Raw genomic sequence first — 16,764 nt, 5'->3', positions numbered from 1 at the left:
ATTTTATTTGGGTCCTTTCTCTTTTCTTTTTGATAAGTCTGGCCAGGGGTTTATCGATCTTATTAATTCTTTCAAAGAACCAGCTCCTAGTTTCGTTGATTTGTTCTATTGTTTTTTTGGTTTCTATTTCATTGATTTCTGCTCTGATCTTTATGATTTCTCTTCTCCTGCTGGGTTTAGGGTTTCTTTCTTGTTCTTTCTCCAGCTCCTTTAGGTGTAGGGTTAGGTTGTGTACCTGAGACCTTTCTTGTTTCTTGAGAAAGGCTTGTACCGCTATATATTTTCCTCTCAGGACTGCCTTTGTTGTGTCCCACAGATTTTGAACCGTTGTGTTTTCATTATCATTTGTTTCCATGAATTTTTTCAATTCTTCTTTAATTTCCTGGTTGACCCATTCATTCTTTAGAAGGATGCTGTTTAGTCTCCATGTATTTGGGTTCTTTCCAAATTTCCTCTTGTGATTGAGTTCTAGCTTCAGAGCATTGTGGCCTGAAAATATGCAGGGAATGATTCCAATCTTTTGATAACGGTTGAGACCTGATTTAGGACCAAGAATGTGATCTATTCTGGAGAATGTTCCATGTGCACTAGAGAAGAATGTGTATTCTGTTGCTTTGGGATGAAATGTTCTGAATATATCTGTGATGTCCATCTGGTCCAGTGTGTCATTTAAGGCCTTTATTTTTGTTGATCTTTTGCTTGGATGATCTGTCCATTTCAGAGAGGGGAGTGTTAAAGTCCCCTACTATTATTGTATTATTGTCGATGTGTTTCTTTGATTTTGTTATTAATTGGTTTATATAGTTGGCTGCTCCCACGTTAGGGGCATAGATATTTAAAATTGTTAGATCTTCTTGTTGGACAGTTCCTTTGAGTATGATATAGTGTCCTTCCTCATCTCTTATTATAGTCTTTGGCTTAAAATCGAATTGATCTGATATAAGGATTGCCACTCCTGCTTTCTTCTGATGTCCATTAGCATGGTAAATTCTTTTCCACCCCCTCACTTTAAATCTGGAGGTGTCTTCGGGTTTAAGATGAGTTTCTTGTAGGCAACATATAGATGGGTTTTGTTTTTTTATCCATTCTGATACCCTGTGTCTTTTGATTGGGGCATTTAGCCCATTCACATTCAGGGTAAGTATTGAGAGATATGAATTTAGTGCCATTGTATTGCCTGTAAGGTGACTGTTATTGTATATTGTCTCTGTTTCTTTCTGATCTACTACTTTTAGGGTCTCTCTTTGCTTAGAGGACCCCTTTCAATATTTCCTGTAGAGCTGGTTTGGTGTTTGCAAATTCTTTCAGTTTTTGTTTGTCCTGGAAGCTTTTAATCTCTCCTTCTATTTTCAATGATAGCCTAGCTGGATATAGTATTCTTGGCTGCATGTTTTTCTCGTTTAGTACTCTGAATATATCATGCCAGCTCTTTCTGGCCTGCCAGGTCTCTGTGGATAAGTCTGCTGCCAATCTAATATTTTTACCATTGTACGTTACAGACTTCTTTTCCCGGGCTGCTTTCAGGATCTTCTCTTTGTCACTAAGACTTGTAAATTTTACTATTAGGTGACGGGGTGTGGACCTATTCTTATTGATTTTGAGGGGGGTTCTCTGAACCTCCTGGATTTTGATGCTTGTTCCCTTTGCCATATTGGGGAAATTCTCTCCAATAATTCTCTCCAATATACCTTCTGCTCCCCTCTCTGTTTCCTCTTCTTCTGGAATCCCAATTATTCTAATGTTGTTTCGTCTTATGGTGTCACTTATCTCTCGAATTCTCCCCTCGTGGTCCAGTAGCTGTTTGTCCCTCTTTTGCTCAGCTTCTTGATTCTCTGTCATTTGGTCTTCTATATCGCTAATTCTTTCTTCTGCCTCATTTATCCTAGCAGTGAGAGCCTCCATTTTTGTTTGCACCTCATTAATAGCTTTTTTGATTTCAACTTGGTTAGATTTTAGTTCTTTTATTTCTCCAGAAAGGGCTTTTATGTCTCCCGAGAGGGTTTCTCTAATATCTTCCATGCCTTTTTTGAGCCCGGCTAGAACCTTGAGAATCGTCATTCTGAACTCTAGATCTGGCATATTACCAATGTCTTTATTGATTAGGTCCCTAGCCTTTGGTACTGCCTCTTGTTCTTTTTTTTGTGGTGAATTTTTCCGCCTTGTCATTTTGTCCAGAGAAGAGTATATGAAGGAGCAAGTAAAATACTAAAAGGGTGGCAACAACCCCAGGAAAATATGCTTTAGCCAAATCAGAAGAGATCCCAAATCGTGAGGGGGGAGAAAGGGGATAAAAAGAGGTTCAGAAAGAAAAAAAGTAAAAAAGAAAAAAGAAACAATTAAAAAAAGAAAACCAATAAAGAAAAATATACAAAGGAAAAAATATATATATATATTAGATAAACAAGTTAAAAAACGTTAAAAAAGAAAAGGGTAAAAGTTAAAAAAAATTTAGCAGAAGAAGAAAAAAAAATTGAAAAAGAAAAAAAAATTAAAAATTAAATTAACTGCAAGGCTAAAGAATCATGGGGAGAAAGCCATGAGTTCCGTGCTTTGCTTTCTCCTCCTCTGGAATTCCGCTGCTCTCCTTGGTATTGAAACTGCAGTCCTTGGTAGGTGAACTTGGTCCTGGCTGGGTTTCTTGTTGATCTTCTTGGGGAAGGGCCTGTTGTAGTGATTCTCAAGTGTCTTTGCCCCAGGCGGCGTTGGACTGCCCTTACCCGGGGCCGGGCTGAGTCATCCGCTCGGGTTTGCTTTCGGGAGCTTTTGTTCCCTGAGCGCTTTCCGTAGAGTTCCAGAGGGTGGGAATGAAGATGGCGGCCTCCCGGTCTCCGGCCCGGAGGAGCCGAGAGCCCGGGGTCCCACTCCTCAGTGCGCCCTCAGAGAACAGCGCCCAATTACTCCCGTCACCCTGGCCTCCGGCCGCGCTCCGAGCTGACCGAGCCTGCGACCGGTTCAAGGTAACCCCGAGCTTAGAGCTCACTCCTCGGCTCTGTCTCTGTAGCTGTCTTCCCCGTTCTACTACCTGTAAGCCCTGCGACATTCAGATGCCCCCGATCCTTCTGTGACCCTGCGGGACCTGAGGCCACGCTGACCCCGCGTGGGCTTCACCCCGGTTAAGCCTCTGGAGCGATGTCCCTCAGCGGAACTGACTTTTAAAAGTCCTGATTTTGTGCTCCGTTGCTCCGCTGCTTGCCGGGAGCCGGCCCCTCCCCCCGTGGTCTATCTTCCCGTCGCTTTGGATTCACTTCTCCGCCAGTCCTACCTTTCAGAAAGTGGTTGATTTTCTGTTTCTAGAGTTGCTGTTCTTCTCTTCGATCTCCCGTTGGATCTGTAGGTGTCTGCAATCTTTAGATAAGCTATCTAGCTGATCTCCCGCTACCTGAAGTAGTTTCAGCCTGCTACTTCTCCGCCATCTTGACTCCTCTACCTCATCTGTTTTTTAATTCCCTGGTTAGATCTGAGGTTGAGATGAGAAACGAGACCAGCAAACTGATTAAGACAGGCTCTCTCAGTCTTTCTCACTTTCCCTGAGATCATCTCACGTCCAGGTTTATGTGTTCAAAAAATAAGTTGCATCAATTGACTGAGAGGTGATCAGACTCTAGGGGCCCAGTTTATACTAGCCAAACTTAAGAGATGGGCCAATATACCAGAATACCTATTCATTCATTGATTCTCCATTTCCACTGTCAAGCAATTTCATTTCAGCTGGTTATTGTATTAGTTTTTTAGAATGATTTCAGGTCAGAACATCACCAAACTCTGAGAGATTATTGTAGCTGTTTCTGTACTGAGACATTCTTATAGGCTGATTAAAGCAGTCTTGTCCAGGGGTAGTTAAAGGAGACGAAGTCACAGATTACATACTGTCTAATTTTTTTTTAGCATTCCTTATCCATAATTAATTGATTGGACTAGATTGCCTCTCAAGTCAGTTTTTTTTTTTTTTTTGCCTATAATTTTTTTTTCCCAAATTTTTATTTAAATTTGAGTTAGTTAACATATAGCATAATACTGGTTTCAGGATTAGAATTTAGTGATTCATCACTTAAATATAAAACCTAGTGTTCATCACAAGTGCCCTCTTAATGCCCATCCCCCATCTAGCCCACCCCCCACCCACCTCTCTCCATCAACCCTTACTTTGTTCTCTGTCGTTAAGAATCTCTTCTGGTTTGCTTCCCTCTCTCTTTTTTTTCCCTTCCCATATGTTCATCTGTTTTGTTCCCTAAATTCTACATATGAGTGAGATTATATGGTATTTGTCTTTCTCTGGATGGCTTATTTTGCTTATTATAGTACACTCTAGTTCTACCCATGTTGTTGCAAATGGCAAGAGTTTGTTCCTTTTCATGACTAAGTAATAGTCCTATGTGTGGGGGGGTGTGTGTGTGTGTGTGTTTGTGTGTATCACATCTTCTTTATCCATTCATCAGTTGATAGACACTTGGGCTCTTTCCATAGTTTGCCTCTGCTTGATAATGCTGCGATAAACATCGGGGTTCATGTACCCCTTTGAATCTGTGTTTTTATATCCTTTGAGTAAATACATAGTAGTGCAATTGCTGGGTCATAGGGTAGTTCTATTTTTAATATTTTGAGGAACCTCCATACTGTTTTCCAGAGTGGCTGCACAAGTTTGCATTCCCACCAACAGTATAAGAGGGTTCCCCTTTCTCTGCCTCCTCACCAACATCTGTTGTTTTTTGTCTTGTTCATTTTAGCCATTCTGACGGGAATGAGGTGGGATCTCATCATGGTTTTGATTGTATTTCCCTGATGATGAGTGATGTTGAGCATCTTTTCATATGCCCATTAGTCATCTAGATGGCTTCTTTGGAGAAATGTCTATTCATGTCTTCTGCCCATTTCTTAACTGGATTATTTGTGTTTTGGGTGTTGAGTTTGGTAAGTTCTTTATAGATTTTGGATACTAACCCTTTATCAGATATGTCATTTGTAAGTATCTTCTCCCATTCTGTAGGCTGTCTTTTAGTTTTATTAATTGTTTCCTTTTCTGTGCAGAAACTTTTTATCTTGATGAAGTCACAATAGTTCATTTTTGCTTTTGTTTTCCTTGTTGTTGGAGACATGTCTAACAAGAAGTTGCTGTGGCCGAGGTCACAGAGGTTGCTGCCCGTGTTCTCTACGAATTTAATGATTTCCTGTGTCACATTTAGGTCTTTCATCCATTTTGTATTTATTTTTGTCTATGGTGTGAGGAAGTGGTCCAGTTCCATTCTTCTGCATGCTGCTGTCCAGTTTTTTCCAACATAATTTGTTGGAGAGACTATTTTTTCCACTGGATATTCTTTCCTGTTTTGTTAAAGATTAATTGGCCATACAGATGTGGGTTCATTTCTGGGTTTTCTATTCTGTTCCATTGATCTCTGTGTCTCTTTTGTGCCAGTACCATACTGTCTTGATGTCAAGTCACAAATTTCTATGCTCTGTTAAAAAGCCCTTCTCCAGTTGGACGTGTTTCAATGGTGACTTGATAATAATCTTCCTGATTAACATTTAGGAAGTCAATCTTGGACTCTGTTGTGGACTTTTAGAGATTGTATTAGTTTTCTTTTGCTTTCCTGACCAATTATCATAAAAATATTGGTTTGTGACAACACATATTTGTTACCTCACAGTTCTGTAGGTAAGATGCATGAGTACAGCGTGCATGGCTCTGCTGCATTCTCTGCTTAGTGAATGCTGAAATCAAAATATTTTTTAATGCTTTATTACCTTCTGAAGACTCTGGGGATGAATTTGCTTCCAGGCTTCTTGAGGTTGCTAACCCATTTCATTCCTTGACGTCGGAGGACCGTCTTCTCTGTTTCCTAGCTCGCTGTCCGCGAGGAGCCAGTCTTTGCTTCCAGTGTCCGCCTGCAGTGCCTCTCACGCTTTCTGTGGCGCCCCCTCCAGCAACACCACATCAAATCCTCTCAGATTTCTCATCTCTCTGACTTCCTCTTTTGCCACATCTCACTGATTACTTCTGCTTTTATAGGCTAATTACATAGACTCACCTCAGTAATCGAGGGTAATCTCCCTATTTTAAAATCAGTTGATTAGGAACCTTAATTACATTTGCACAGTTCCTTCCGAGAAGTACCTAACTTAGTGTTTGAAAAATCAGGGGTGCTCATTTTGAGGGGACCTCATGAGTAACACTTTGAAATAATGTTTTATCATTCCTTGAGTGATCTTATCTGTGAATGGCTGATTTCATCCATCATGTGTATTCTTTATTCTTGCCATTTCATGAGGTAATATGTTCTTTTCCTACCTTTATATTTAGTATTTCAGCCACTTGGCAACGAAAGTCCTCTATTGCAAAAATTACACTTATTGGTTAACTAAATAGGAAAGATTGATTTTTTTTTTTTCCCCTCTCCCTCCACTCAGCTGAGGAAGGCTCCCTGGGGCGTCTGAGCACTGTTTCACAAACTGAAAAATCCTCGTACATTTGCCTTGGACTAGGTCAGCGATTCTCAGCCCTAACTGCACTTTGGAATCACATAACAAATGTTAAAGGATTAATACTCAGGCCCTACCACAGAGATTCTAATTTATCTATAAACCCAGGTCATGTTTTTTTAAGTTCCCCACATGGTTCTAATTTGCAGTCAAGGCTGAGAACTATTGATAAGCTCCAAACTTTCTGTTTTGGAGATAAGGAGGCCAAGTCTAAGGGTGAGAAATGATTTACTTAAAGTCTCATAACTAGGGACAACACTGGTGCTCTGTGCCAGCTTTGTGCCCCCAACAAAAGGTTTATGATTTAACTCGATGTAGGTTTCAGTGCTCAGTAATTACATGCAAAATGAATGTGAGAATGTCACAAGCAGCAAGGGAGGGTAGCAAGACTATTTCTTTCCAGGACTTGAAGAATTAGACCTTGCAAAATAACTGTTTAAAGGTCCCTTCTCAGAAGCTGCTCATGAGCAGTAATAAATATGGATACATTCTATCCTAGCCAGGGAGCTGGCTGTGGATGTGGACATCCACAGTGTCTCCATGTCCCAGGGTTGCATGCTCCCATGTGGTCACCATTTGGCTGTGTGTGACTCTGGAACACTTAAAGTCTGGCTAGCGCCTGTTGTGATGTGCTGCGTGAAATACACACTAGGTTTGAAGATTCTGTATGAAAAAAGGAGTGTAAAATACCTCAATACCTTTCATATCACCTGTAGGAGGAAATGATCATATTTTGGATATATTGGGTTGAATAAGATATACAATTAAAATAAATTTTATGTATTTCTTTTTTTTAAGATTTTATTTGTTTATTTGACAGAGAGAGAGAGATCACAAGTAGACAGAGAGGCAGGCAGAGAGAGAGGGGGAAGCATGCTTCCTGCTGAGCAGAGAGCCTGATGCGGGGCTCCATCCCAGGACCCTGAGATCATGACCTGAGCCGAAGGCAGAGGCTCAACCCACTGAGCCACCCAGGCGCCCCTATATTTCTTTCTTAATATGGTTACTAGGAAATTTAAAAGTACATACGTGGCTGGCCCTTGCTTCTCACATTATATTTCTGTGACACAGCACTGTTCTAGAGGGCATTTTCTATTCAAGCTGTTACTAAGGAGCAGTCCAAGTCCAAGCCATGACACCTCCCATGGTCTCGAAAAGTGAAGTGGTTTTGTGAACACTTCCTGGAGCTGAGATGTAACATTGATCTGCCCAATGTTGACCATCTATCTGGCAGCCAGTCAGTCTGGCCAAATAGACTTCTTTTTCTTTATACATACAGGCTTAGAGGAGGTGGGGAAGGGGGGGAATACTTTGCCCAAGTCATGGAAAGAGCACACTTTATAGCTCTTAAGTAATGTACCCAAAAGTTGACCAGGTGCTCTTGGAGACTCTGAGGCCTAGAGATGTATCTTAGATCCCTTGAGCGATACTCCTAAGGAAACTGCTGTGTCAGCATTTATGAATTATGACTGTGCTTGACAGGTCCAGAGCACCGAAAAGCTGTGGTGTCTGCCCCTGTCCGTAATTCAAATGCAGACCTTACTCCTTCTCTTTTTCTTACTGTCTCTAGCTTTTCCTGCCTCGCTGGTACCCACCTAATCACATGCTTAGCCTAATTTCACATTTGTGACAAAGCATGGGAAAGGGAAGGCAGGCCTTGGAGACGTCAATCATGGTTAACTGTCTGGGGGATTCGCTTAACTCCTCAAAGTTCCTCTACGCTTTTACTTTTCAGTTTGAAATGAAGCTGTCTTTTGCAGGGTCTGTATAAACTTCAAGGGGAGTATAAGACCCTGGCCGACTTATTCATCGGGCAGATTTTAGAGTAGGCGTCTACCCTGGGTCAGGCCCAAGGCCGCTTGGTGGGGATTCAGTGAGTAAGTGAGTGAGTGAGTGAGTGAGACACACCTCTTGGCCCCCCCACCCAGTTGCTCACAGCTGGAAGGACAGGCGCCTGGCACGCTCTCATTATACCTCACAGCATGGGATTTGCCTTATCACAAAATCATCATGGGATGGGGTGCAGATGGGGCAACTGAGGCCCACAGTGATAAGCGACTGCCCGAGTTATCGAGTCAGGCCGTGTTGGGCTGGCTGGCACCTGGGCACGGGGTGGCTGACTCCCTCTCTAGAAATGTTTCATCCAGAAGATCACATTGCCTCACTCTTGGTTTCTCAACTTGTTTACCTTACAAGAACAAGTTCATTTTGGACTTGATAAAAGGAAAGAAAAGTTTCTCCCAGTCCTTGCTCTGTATGTTATCCATGCCTGCTAGTAGCTCCTTTTAGTGCGCTGTGAGTTATTGTACTAAGCATTGTCAGATTACCATCTCATCGAGATAATAACATTTGTGTTTGAAGACTTCATTCTATGAGATCATGTCTTCAATAGTTTATGTATTTCCTATTAAATGAGGGAGAACAAAGCCAGCTTCCACCTGAGAGTTTGAAAGAAACGCCAACGTCTTTGACTTTGGTTAAGGCATATTCCCCATGTTCTATATGATTTATCACAGTAATTAAAAAAAAATAGATTTTAAAAAGAGCCACTTGCAGAAAGAGAAACAGCAGAAATTCAGTAAGAGGTTTGCTTTTTCACATTCTGTGTTGGAAAAAAAAAAAAAAGACTTGGTAGGTGCAGTGATGTAAAGTATGCGGTAAAGAGGAACACACTATTCAAAGAAGCACCGATGCTATTGACTTCTCTTTCATGGGATCGTCACTCTTGCCTTGTGAATTGGTGGGCGTGCCACGCGAATCAGGCTGGGTGGGTCTGGTGGCCGGCCAAGAAGATGGTTGCTCCCGCGGGGTACTGCAGAGTGCCACTGAGTCCTACTGAACTCCCACAGAATGCCCCATGTGCTGAGAACGACCACTCCCGGCAGAATACCCATGCACACCAAAATGGGAGCAGTACTGAGAATTCAGTGTCCAAAAAAGTCAGTTTTTGTTTTTGTTTTTTAACTTCTCCAGAAAGGAAGAGATGAAGACCTAAATTCCTATATTCCAGCTGCCTTTTGTATTCTCACAGGGAGAGTCCTAGCTTCAAGCCAAGCATCTTATCACTGGATTTCATCTTCCCAGTTTTCAGCTCTAGAAATCCATGATTCACAAAGTAAATGGTCTGGACCCAGTAACAACAGCGTAGCCTTTTCTTAAAGCAGATGGGATCATCATGACAGGTGAAGTCGGCCTCTAGATTATTTCCTACAATTGGGCCTCTGTTTCGAAGGTGCATAATTGCCCATACACCTAAGCAAAACTGAGTAACCTTCCTGCCTTAGTCTAGGAGACACACACATTACATTATGATGATTCTTCCTTTTCCTGGGACCCTTAAGTGATATAAGTGCATGATTGAAGAAGGGAGTCTTTCTTACATGTTGTGGCCACCCAAGAACACATTTGCTGATTGCCTAGGCTTCCATGTCATGGTATATAAATGAGGGCCCCCCTCCCTATCCACCCCACGGGAATATTATAAAACATCATCTATTTATTACTGATATCAGAAAGAATCTAATAACGTATTTATTGGATAGATGCAGAGGGCATGCTAAATGTTTTGAATAAATCATCTCATTTAATCTTTTGATTTTCCTATGAAAAAGGTAATAATATTCTTATCCTCATATTAAGGAAAAGTAAACAGGCTTGGTAAAGCTAGGATTTGAATCTAGCTCTCTCCGACTCCCCAATACATGCTCTGAACCCCAAGCTCACTCTCTGTAAATGAAGATCAAGGATGGCATTTATGGTAGAGGCTGATGTTAATTTCTAAAGACTTGGGAAAGTGTCTGTCAGTGATCATTAACTAAATATGGTCAGCTAACAGTGGAACAGATGGCATCAAATGAAATCAAGTGTCCAGGGTTCACTCAGTGGTACTGTCTCTTACATCTTCTGTCAATGTCAGCAGATTGCCTCATCTTTGGACCTGTTACCTACATGGAGCCCAGATAGCCTCATTCACTTCCCCAGCTGCTGGTGTGCTGGGTCGTTTGTACTGGCTCGCAAATCCACGTTCATGGACTTCGGGGAATCCAGGGTCGGTGACTCGGTGACTTAAAATCAGCCTCGGTGGAGGTTTTTACACCACGGAGACTGGTAAATGATACCAATCATGGTCCTCTCTCTGTCTCTCTCTTTCTCTCTCTTTAACTCCAGAGAGACAGTTGTTACACATTTGTCAGTGCACCACTGTCTATGACTCAAGGAGAGATAACAGTTCGAATTGTCACCCTTCTAAAGGTAAACAGAGGCATACTGGGTACGCCCCCTGCAAAAAAAACCCTACAAATATAATCATGCCTAATTCTTCAGTCCCTATCATTCTGCATTCTGGATGAGCTCTTAAAAAGTAACTGTAAAGATTTTCTATGTCATTAGAAGTACAAAATTTTAGGGGTGCCTGGGCAGCTCAGTCAGTTAAGTGTCTGCCTTCAGCTCAGGTCATGATCCCGGGGTCCTGGGATGCCACATCGGGCTCCCTGCTCAGTGGGAAACCTGCTTCTCTCTCTCCCACTCCCCCTGTCTGTGCATGCTCTCTCTGTGTCAAATAAATAAATACAATCTTTAAAAAAAAAATACAAAATTTCATATTATTATTTGTTACAAAAACATATATGCCCACTATAAGAGTTTAATGATTCTGAATGCAAGTACAGACATACAGACCCTAAAATAAATATATATATATATATATATATATATATATATATATATATCTCAATATTGTCAATGAGAAATACAAAATATAATGCAGGCCATATACATGATTTTAAATTTCCTGCTGGTCATGTTTAAAAAAGATAAAAAGAAATAGGGATTGTTAGTTTTCAATAATATGTTTATTTAATCCCAGCAATCCAAAATATGAGTTTAACTTATAGTAAACATAGACCTTGTTGAAGTATTTTGCTTGTGTTTTTTTGTACCAAGCCTTCAAAACCCATGTATGTTTTACACTTACAATGCATCTTAATTTGAATTCTAAGTTTGCATCAGAGATACTTGATCTGTTTGGATTTAGTAAAAATCCACAGCTGAAAAACTAGATTCATATCACAACCTGTTTCAAATATACTTAATTAAATGCTTAATTAAAATACTTAATTAAAATTACATAAAAATTTAGCTTATTTAATTCTTCAGTTGCATTAGCCACATTTGCAGTGCTCAGTGGCCACTGATGATTGATGATAACTAAATTGGTCACCTTGGGTACATATGATCTATGTTTTAAATGTTTTCTAAAAAAAGGAGATTTATTATGTATACTACTTCTAAAGGCCTTTTTTTCCCTCATACATTACACATTTAAAATAATTTCCCATCCTGTACTCCCCACTGGATCCTGAGAAAGGAAAAAATGTCAGTGAAAGTAGGTATGTCAGTAATGTCTGTGAACTTTTTCTCTCTCCCTAACTGGAAAGAAAGAAATTGACCTAAGGCAGTTTGGAGCTGACCAATTTTCAAATAAACAGCACCATAAAAAGTGGGTAATAACATGAACAAATGCAAACTAGTCAAACACATGCCTGGTACTAATTAGAATGGGTCATTTCAAATACCATTTTGGATTCGCCTGTTTTTCATTGTCGAATTCTTAAAACAGCTTCACCAGGAAATCAACTAGATCCAGTTTTGCAATATTTCATTACTAAGGAACGCCTGCATCGAAAGTACACGTTTATTATGTTATCTAACTAGAGTCTTGGTTTTGCAATACAAACGATTCTGCTTCTGTGGGGATTTTTTTTAATCATCTCTTACCTTTTTGGTATCATGATAGCTAGATCAGTAAAACAAAAAATTGGGGAAATATCATTTCTATCAATTCAGCTGCCATATTGGTATTTTGCCTTTGTTAAGGCAAACTACAAGTTCCTCAATCTGTCATATTATTCTACCTATAAATATGCTGACATTCTTCTATGGATGCTGTTGACCACTCTCCTTTTAAATACCTTATACAAATCAGGAGGTGTAGGTAGCTTTAGGTGGTGGTTCCTTTTGTCTTTGCCAAATTACGAACCAGATAGGAGCGCATTTTCCCCCCATATGGCTTAATATACTTTATAATATTACTTTTTTTTTTAAGTATTTATTTATCTATTTATTTGACAGAGATCACAAGTAGGCAGAGAGGCAGGCAGGGGGGTGGGGAGCAGACTCCCTGCAGAGCAGAGAGCACAATGGATGTGGGGCTCCATCCCAGGATGCTGGGATCATGACCTGAACCAAAGGCAGAGGCTTTAGCCCCCTGAGCCACCCAGGTACCCCTATAATATTACTTTTAATAAAGTTAATGTGGGGGGCTCTTCATGGAATAGCCTAGTCTTCATATTAAATTCATCTGGTATCCATCATCTCTATGTAAATATCTCTGAAATCCAGTAAAGACTTCCCTCTCTCATTCAGTCTTGGGTCTCCTACCATCAACTTCCCACCAGACGTATCTTACACCTCTACAAGCCTTTAAATCACTATTAAATCACTTTAATACCCAAAATCCCAAGATAGTCATTTAATCTCATTCCTGAGCAACTCAGATCCCAAAATCTTGATTTCTATCAATATTGCCATCTTTCATCTACATGTATAACTATATACTCATTCATTTGTGATAGACACATTTTATTTATTATCTCCTGAATCCACTCATCTCCCAATCTTGTCAGTATTTCTCAGTGATACCAAGTTAAGAAAGTATGAGGGGCAGATTCATCCTAAGAAAAATCCACTTTGCACATGTGTTACCTATCCTAAAGCTTCAGGTGACTTTCTGATTAATGTGAGTTGAACTACTGGGGCCCCTAGGTGATGCAGTCATTTGAGCGTCTGACTCTTAATTTTTAGCTCAGGTCCTGATCTCAGGGAACTGGAATGGTGGGATCCAGCATCCGCCATTCCCCGCCACCAATTCCAAGTTCAGTGGAGAGTCAGCTTGGGGATTTCTCTTCCTTCCCCTCTGCTCCTCCCCTCACCTCAGGCAAAATTAATTAATTAATTAATCTTTAAAAAAATATATGAGTTGAACTGCTGTTTTGGCCTAGTACTCCCTTACCATCCAGTTTCATTCCCCTTTATTCATAATTTCAAACCTTGTTCTGTCTCTCACCTCCAACTACCACCCTGAACTAATCAGACCCAGAGCCACACCCAGGATGTTGGTACCATCTGAGTGTTTACCCATAATGTTAAGTTCACACCCACCCCTCACTATTCCTTACCTATCACAATCTTCTCTGTCATTTAAATCTAACTTTAAGCCCTTCAGTTCAGTAGGTGATTGTCATGCCCCCCCCCAACCAGCCCACCCAATCTTTATTTCATTTTCAGGTATGCTTCCTCTTTTCCCAATTTGATTTGCCTATCTTGTTTAATTCTTGAGGTAAAAAACCATTATTTTGATTGCTTTGGTATTCTCCAGTGTGCCCTGTACAATTCTAGGAGCTCAAGAAATACTTGCTAATTTTAAAAATAAAGAGAATTGAACTAATTGCTTTCTTGGCCTGGAGTTGGTTATAACATGTTGGGAAAAATCTTGTGTTTAATCTCCATCTCTTCTCATGTGTTTATGTACTGTTTTATAGCCAGGAATCAAAGGCAGCATATCACAGTCCTGACTGTGATTCAGAGGCTCCTCTGCTGGGCAGTTTACAGAATTAAAACTCACACCAGCTTTTCAACGAATGAACGGGCTCTCCCTTGAGGAAGTTGTGGGGGAGGTGGGGGAGGTGAGGCAAAACGCCTCAGGCTTTGAAAGTGGAACTGGTGTGAGTTCCATTATGCAAGAATGGAAGCTTGTCTCCCCCACCCAACCACCACCCCACCCCAAATAAAAAGCTTGCCATGAGACTATCGCCCAAGAATGCATAAATATCAGCAGAAATTTAGGAGGTTTTTCCTAGAAAACTATTGGAAACTTAAAAAGCCAGTCAGCCAAGGTGTGTGTTTGGTAGATTCCTCTGGACAGTACCTGCCTCTACATAAAGACTTATATTGGGGAAGGGGACTAATGGGACTTTCTCCTGCTCACATCTGGCACGTTATTGACAGACGACCCCGAAGTTTCACACTGTGTGTTTTTGGCACGTTGTCCTCTCCTAGGGCAGTTTTCTCCCAGCGAACACCTAATAAAGGTGTTAACCTAGAAGCTGCCATAGGGAGTCCTGCAAAACGGAAGAGGGCAGGTTCCAGTCAAATGAACAGAGTGTCCATTAGCCCAGCTGTGTGCTGGCCCTGGGACAGATCACTAGGGGACAGCTTCACAGTCAGCCCCACTGAGCCAGCAGCCGTGGAAGCGGAACTTAGTTTTGGATGAAGCGGTGAGCTCTTCCTGAATCCCACTCCAGCTCTCCATCCTTTTCTCTGCTCCCTAATTGGAGCTCGAGTTGGGGCAGTTTGCGATGCTCTCTGTGGTGACTGGTTCTCAGCTCCTCTGTGGGAGAATGGCAGTTTTAAATACCTTCTTTTTTGGCTGTGGGAGTGTGAAATAGATTTCTGGTTGACTTCGCTTGAAGATTCTGATTTGTTTGTTTCATTGTAAGAGATAGATGGCGTGCTTTGGAGCTAGCTTGTGATCATTTGGAAGAGTTGTGAAGTTCATTTGCAGACAGCAGCCTTCGAAAGTTTGGGCATGGGAGGGAGGCAACTACTATCCATCTGAAGCAAAATTCACTCGTGTCGGGCATCTGCCAAGTATCTTTGAAATATTTGAAGAGGCAACTTCCAACCCAGAGAAAGCAGCCTTCTGAGCAATGCAAACGTATTTATATCTTTATTCAGTTGGGAGGCCAAAAATCCTGCCTGGGAATTCAAATTCCTTTACGACCTTGATATCCAGAGAGCACGTGCCAACGGAGGTTTCTCTACCTAAGTGCACTGGGCGATTGCTAGTAAAACTAACACTATGTATACAGCCCAATTCCTCCATGCTTTTCCTACTTTAAAAAATATATATATATTTTAAAAATAAATTTTAGAAGGAAATATCCAGTTACCAACAGGATGGCATTTTCAGCCTTTAGCATATTTATTTTTAGCCTCTTTACATATTTCTTCGGGAAGCGTCAAGCTTGGATTACACAGCCTCTTCACCTATAAAGGATCTAAGGAGAGATGCTCTGAGGTTCACATTTGCAAAGTTGATGAGGATGCAAGGCCATTAGCTCAGAGGAATTTGAAACATGGATGTTACAATAACCGGAACCCACATTTGCGTGAGCTCTCGTAATCGGCCGGGTGTGTGCCTGTGCAGTGTCCCGCTCAGTTCTGCCCGTGACCCCAGCAGCACTGTTTGAGGCCGTTCCTTACACACTCAGCACACACGTGCATGTTCAGACACAGGGAGATGCTCAGTTTTTGCAGAGGTGGGTATTCTTAGACATTTTCAAGAACATAAAATCACATGGAACAACAACAACAACAAAAAATGATGGGCCCTCCGCTCTCTGGAAATGAAAATATGGAAACATCACCTTTGATGCCTGTTCAGAATTACCAAGGACCACACCGTTCACTCCAGTACCCATGAGAGCAAGTGTTCTTATTCATCATTTTAGCCTGATTAGGGGTAACGAGAAGGGCTGTTTCGTTATTGTCAAGGATGTACAATAGTGAAAATGAAGCCAGAGGGAGGCCCTGGTGGAGAGCCCAGGGTGATGTTCAGGTGTGCCCGAGCGATGAGGAAGTCATGTAATGTTATGGAAATCGTGCGGCTGAGCTTGAAAGGGGCTGGCATTGGTTGTCAGAGGTAGCCGCAGCCCAAAGGACAGTGTGCTAAGTTCATTTTAAACCAGCCCAGGCTTGTCTCTTCAGAGATCTAGAAGTGGACACCTGGATTATTGGTTCCAAGGAAGCTTATTTCCTCCAGGTGATGGTGTGTGCTGGCCGAGGCATATCTCCCCTGTTCATCAAACTGTAGGGATCCAGGGGTGGCCACACTTGCGATCCCAAATAGCTAGCAAGGCTACGAACCGACCTTTCTTTGAGTCTGGGGTGGTCATGTTCCTGGGCCTTTCAGAGACCACTCTCCTCCTAGAACAGAGAACCCAGGACACCAGGTGTCCTGAGGAGGCCACCTAGGCAGCACTGATGCTTCCGAGTATGTTGCTTCTCGTCTTCTCCTTTCTGCTGTCTTCTAGCTAAACCGTCCCGTGATGGCTTGTCAGTGCAGGCTTCCGACGAGTAGTGGAGCTCTTTCATCCACTGGGAAACGCACTGGAGAAGCCTTATTATTACAAATGCGTTCTTGTGTTTTTCCTTTTATGGCTTGTCCGGCTC

At 41.6% G+C, this 16,764-nt stretch overlaps 1 protein-coding gene across 1 annotated transcript in view; it reads left to right on the top strand.

Moving 5' to 3' along the window:
* The window catches only part of LOC111140951 (growth hormone receptor), a 273,022-nt gene that overhangs the window by 115,024 nt on the left and 141,234 nt on the right, over positions 1–16,764 (top strand). The window lies entirely within an intron of this gene.

Source organism: Enhydra lutris, unplaced genomic scaffold, assembly GCF_002288905.1.
Source record: "Enhydra lutris kenyoni isolate GAN:26980312 unplaced genomic scaffold, ASM228890v2 scaffoldscaffold5, whole genome shotgun sequence".
NCBI classification, from domain to species: Eukaryota; Metazoa; Chordata; class Mammalia; order Carnivora; family Mustelidae; genus Enhydra; species Enhydra lutris.
This window is presented reverse-complemented; position numbering and strand designations above follow the sequence as displayed.